We start from the raw sequence: 6,000 nt of genomic DNA on the forward strand, positions 1-6,000 counted from the left end.
AGGCTTAAGGGCCTGGTCCCTGTCTGGATCCAAGGTAAATGTCAATAGAAGGGTCGCCCTTGTAATTTGGGGCTTCCTGTGAGGATTCTAACATTGCAGATAACTCTAACTTGTCCATCGACATATTACTGTCCAAAGCGCCTCTATCTTCTGCCCTCCTCTTGTCCCAAGCAAGATAGTAGACCTGGGACAAAGGTGGAAAGGCCTTCACAAGATACTTCAAGATTTAAAAAAAAAAAACCAAAAACAACTTTTTCAATATTTCAAATGGTGACATTCTAGCAGATTTTGGAAAATTAATTTACCACAAATTCCCTTTTTTCCCCCCATGTTGTTCTGCAACAGCTCAGCTTTGGTATGCAAAACGTGAATTGTCCTGGATGAGCGCGAAATTTGTGGCCTGGAGAGTGGAGATGTTCTTCTCACCATGCTTAAGCAGAGGTTTCTTTAGTAAACTGACATAGTTGTGAAACACAGTCCATAAAGGAGGTCCCGTCCCCCCCCATCCCAGATACCAAGGCCCAGACGTCTCCCAAGGAAACATCACGGGGGGAGGCCTTGAGCAAGGGTGAAATCATGAACATGATCAGGGCAGGAACCGGGAGGGTGGAAAAGAGCTGCAATGGAGGAAATCTCTTTCCCCCTCCATTAAAGGCTCTTTCTCACCTCCCTGCCTCCTAAGAGGCTCACGCTTTCTCCAGAGATGCCCTTGGACTGGCTCCAAAGATCCACCATGGCGTTCACTCCACGGGCCTACCAGGGCCTCCGGTAGCACCGACGTCGCGGCCACATCAACAGCCCATGCCGGTGGCTCCAGGGGAATCGTTGCTAGCCGCAATCCCCTGTGGAGGAGGGGCAGATTTCTTCCACCTGAAACCCAACGAGGCCTTGCCACACTCCACTCCTCCTGCCTGCACCTCATCTGCGACTAAGCCGCGGTCACTGGGTGACCAAAAGAAGCAGAGGCATCCCGGCAGTTTCCATTTTAACCATTTCAGTGTTACCTTATGCATTTTATGCTAGCTTCCCACCAGTGGGCATCCTAAAGGGGAGGGCCAGGAAGGGTGGGAACAGTGCCCCTCCCCCCAGGGCACGGCACAGCAGCAGGAGCTCTGACCTCTGCCCCAGAGGCCGGAAGAGTGAGCAGGAGCTCCTCTCAGCACCTCCCCTGCCTCTCATTGGTATCTCCTGAGCAGCGTGAAATAATGACTGATTGCCCACATACTGCTTACATGAAAAATAAATCTGCGTTGTTGTTGGTTTTTTTTTTTTTAAATTAAAGCTGTTGTTAAACGCTATCACAATGCAGTGAGCGGAAATGGAAAGATGGACACGGAAGTAAAGCAGTTGCTACAGGGAGCAGAGCCGCACGCGAGTTTTTAAACAGGGCCATCTGTGTTGTCAGGTTTTTGTTTTTTTTTAATCCTGATATTGTATCCCTCCCTAAGTATCCTGCATCAAAGGAGACAGAGTCAGCTCCACCTGCTCAGCATTTCAGGATCAGAGAGGCAGCAGGATTCTTGTCCCTAGAAAGATGTTGGGCAGCTTTTGCCGAGGTGCAGTTGGTGAAGGAGGTGAAGTTTCAGCTTTGTATGTCTCCGTAAGATACAGTAAGCCAATAAAGAAATATTGCCCAGGAAGCCCGGATTCAAATCCCATTTCTCCCACTGATGCTTCTTGTGACAGTGGGCAAATCACTTCCACCTTCCTTTGCCTTGGATACAAACTTAGTGGGTCTATTTACTAAGCGGTACTATTTACTCCAAGCAAAGGAGCACTGAGGGACATAGAAACATAGAAACATAGAAATGACAGCAGAAAAAGACCAAACGGCCCATCCAGTCTGCCCAGCAGACTGGATGGGCCGCTGTCTTTTTTTTAAAGTGGTCGGGTGACCCCCGTCACTCTGCCCCCAGCCTGAGTGTTGAAATGTGTGAGAGGTTTATTGGGATACAGGTATATCCACAACAGAATCCCGTACGCAGCCCGGGACCAGCTCTCTCCTCCTCCCCAAGGCTCTTGTCTGTCTTCTCAACACCTTATCTCACCGCTGACCCATGCAATACCAATAATCTGCCGCAGAGAAGGGATGCTAACCTTTGTCTGTATCCCAGTACTTGGTATAGTGGTCCAAAGTACCTGGGTACCTGCCAGGTTCTTGTGGCCTGGTTTGGCCTCTGTTGGAAACAGGATGCTGGGCTTGATGGACCCTTGGTCTGACCCAGCATGGCAACTTCTTATGTTCTTAAGTATATTGGTTTGCTACATAGAACGCAAATGGGGACGGTCGGGTCCCCAAACGGCATTGTACCCATCCATATCACCCCGGAGTAAAAAAAAAATGATTCTCTCTATGGCAGGGCATGCTTATGAAAGATGTGCGAAATAGGGTTCAAGCTAATTCAGCCCTTCCTCGGTTTGCTCATCATGCCACCTGTTCTGTACATGCTGAGAACCAAGGAAACCAGGGTTCAAATCCCACTTCTCCTTCTGACCTTGGGCAAATCACTCTATCTCCCACTGCCTCAGGTACCCACTCAAAGGAAAAATTTGAAAACGCTGCACGCGTAAGAACGTGCAGATACATGTGTAAGTAGCCTCTGCTCCCGTATTTTATAAATGTCCAAAATATGTGTGCATTACCACTTTCACGTGCACATATGCGTGGGTTTAAGCATTGTTTGGTAAAAAAAAAAAAAAACTGGCTACAAATCTATAATTATGTAGAGGACAATTTTCCAAAGCCATGTGCCTGTGTAAATGGCTACTTACTGTGGGAAATATGCGCTTGCCAGCAAGCCATTTCAGGGTTTAAACATTAACTTCCCTTCTCCCTGACATTTGCCTGAATAAAAGCATCACTTGTGCTTAAGTCTCTGCCTGGGAAAGGATACCTGTTGGCCCTGAATTCCTGAGGGAGGGGCTGGGTTTTCCCTAGTCAGAGGCAGGACAAAGTCAGGAGGTGTAGATTTCAGCAGCCAATGAAATGATCCGTGCACACCCCCTGAGCCAAAGCCAATGGTGTTATGACTCTTCTGTTGCTATGGGAAAGTAGCCAATCATGTAATGACACATCACCTGCCTTTGTATGAATGTACAATAAAAGGAAGAGGCTCTGAGGACAAACCCTCTTTGCCTTCTCTCTTCCTGCCTGCCATGAAAGCTGATGTGCCTCTTCATTACTCCTATACTTACAAAGGGCTATTTGAAAGTTGCCCACCTAGTATGCAGGTAAAGGAATGCACATCATTTCACAGCATACATACTTTTACCCGCCTCTCCATGGCGGCATTCCCAGGGCAGGGTTGGGCCGCGGAAGGCAACGATGTGCGTAGTTTTTGAGGGGGTAAAGATATCCACAGGAAAAAAAAACAAAACAAGTGCCTAGGCAGTTTTCAAACATAGCCGCGTAGTTTTGAAAATTGCCCTCAGATGTTGAGATCAGTATTCAGAAGGAATTCTCTGGCTAAGTTGAGTGCTTAAGCCGGACAAATCTGGAGGTTATAAATATGTCCCTTCACCGTCCAATACAGTCTTGCCTATAAATCATAAGCCGGTTAACACATATTCTGATATAAAAAGAGTGGCATTCCAGGGCAGAGCTTAAACTTAGATGGATAGCAAATTTATCCTTGGCGAAAACAAGTCTAAAGTTAAGCAGATACATGCAGCCGGATAACTTTAGCTTTAACCGGCAATATTAAAACTTTGTAAATATTGTGCTGTTCAATTTCTCCCCTTCCATCCCAAGTTTATTTTCCTTGTTTTTTGTAACTTTCCCTCTCCCTTTTTCTGATTCACTGTATTTAAAGTTCAAGGCTCTTATTGAAAATATTGTTTTTTACGTTACGTTATGCCTTACACTCCTTGTTATTTGTAAACCGGGTTGATGTGATGCCTATCATGAAACTCGGTATAACAAAAACAATAAATAAATAAATAAAATAAATAAAACTTAGCCAGTTAAGTGGCTGCAAAATGAAATTTAAAAAAAATGAAGGTGGTCGGGCCTGTAGGCCCAATTCCACCCCCATATTACAGTCGGTATCAGAAAGTGATGCTGGAAGCCACCTAAAGCACTGCGATCCTGCTGCGGTCCCAGCTGTCTGGGGGGTGCTGAGTAGGGCAGGAGGGTTGCCACTTGGGTTACAGGGGGAGGAGGCCCGCACACCATATACATATTCCAATTTTTTTTTTGGGGGGGGGGGGGGGGGGTTGGAAGCTTCTCGGCCCATAGGTCCAAAACATTTTTAGCATCGTTTGGGGAGACGGGGTTTACCTTGACAACTTATCTAACTTTAGCCACATCAGATGTCCATTCGCTGCTTTTCTGAATATTGGTTTCATTATTGTTAGAATTATTATTCTATTATAATCGTGGGGTGTGTGAACTTTTCTGTGCAAATGCAGAAACTGAGCTTGAAAAATCTGTGTGCTCGCCAAGTCCCAAACAAAATGAAAAAAAGCATGATTAAAGAATCACCAACTTTCTATTTTGCTGGACTCCTAGGGCGACTGACGAATGCAGTTCATTTTCGTTTGGCTACGTGCACCTACAAACCTCGGTCACAGAAAGGCCAGAATCGCCCTGAAATCCCAAGCTGGAATTGTTCCTGAGAGGTTTGATAGTGGAAGGAGTTTGAAGCCCGCCCTCTGGGGCTTACTCCTAGGCCTCGGAACGAGGTGGGCCGCAGGGGGCCATGGCCCCACCAAAACTTGAGCCGGCAAAGCCAATAAGCCTTCGGGCCAGAGACTCCTTCCCCGCTCCCCCCCCCCCCCTTCTGCTACCTGAAGAAAAGATCAGCGTTCTGCCCCCCCCCCCCCCATCTGTAACTTCCCTCGGGAGCAAGTTGCCCTGGTATCTTCCAGCGATCCTTTGGAGCACAGGAACTAAAGGGGGGAAGAGAGGAAGAAGACTGGGTGAGGGGGGAATAAGAGCTGCAAAAGGAAGGAAGAGTCCCGGGGTTTGCGGTGACCCCTCGCACCAGGGGAGTTCCTCCGGAGCTCACGGTGCCTCATCCTGATCGCCTGCTGCGACCCACGCCCACCGGCACAGTCTGCGCGGGAGGCAGAAGCAGGTAGAAGACTGAGCCAATGGGAAAAGCCAGCGGCAGAGGTGGAGGGGAAAGAGAAGACTCGGACCTTTTCTGCTCGTCTTCCATACGTAGGTTGCATGCGGTCTCCTAGCCCCCTCAGCGCAAAGGAAAAGTGCAAGGGGTATAGATTGTGCTTTCTGCTGGAACGTGAGGTTTTGCAAGGGTTCGTACACCGACCGCGCTAGGGGGGCCTTGATGCAATATCACGGGCGGTAAATGGGCACCCGTTTCCTAACGCGGGCAAAGCCTCCTCTCCTGGGCGCCCGATGTAATATTTAGATGAGCTGTTGCGGTACAAAGGACACGCCAGGGACAAATTGTGCATCCCTAGCGCTCGAAAACATCGGGCGCCCAGGAGAGGTGGTTGTGCGCCCACACCAGCACTAGCGGCTGACCTGACCACCCCCCAGGGTCTGGTCCAAGTTGGCCCCGGGGGTCCTGTACCTGAAATAGCAGAGGTCCATGTGGTAAAACAGCCCTTGCCAGACCCCAAATTCTCTCTCCAGACCAGAAACTCCTGCTGGAGACCCTCCCCCAGCAGGACTGCTCCCAATTGGTCCTTTTCACTGTCACGTGTTAGTGAAAGGATCAATCCCCTTTCAGGACAGCCTTCTGAGAGGGGATTGGTCCCTTTCACTGACATGTGACAGTGAAAAGGACCAATCGGCACTAACAGAAGGAGTGAATAAATTAGTATTAAGTGGGTGGGGGGAGTTTTGGTCAGGCCTGCCTCTGAGCGGGCGTTACATTTCTGGCAGTAATAGGAGACGCACTCGGCAGTCTCTTGCTTAATGTGCTTCCGTGCTTGGCAGGGTGATTGCTAATAGCCTCATCTACCTGGAATTTACATGTGATGAGCGTTGGACGTGCATTTTGGACGCGCTGATCCCATTATTGCATCGGG

This window comes from Rhinatrema bivittatum, chromosome 5 (genome assembly GCF_901001135.1).
Source record: "Rhinatrema bivittatum chromosome 5, aRhiBiv1.1, whole genome shotgun sequence".
NCBI classification, from domain to species: Eukaryota; Metazoa; Chordata; class Amphibia; order Gymnophiona; family Rhinatrematidae; genus Rhinatrema; species Rhinatrema bivittatum.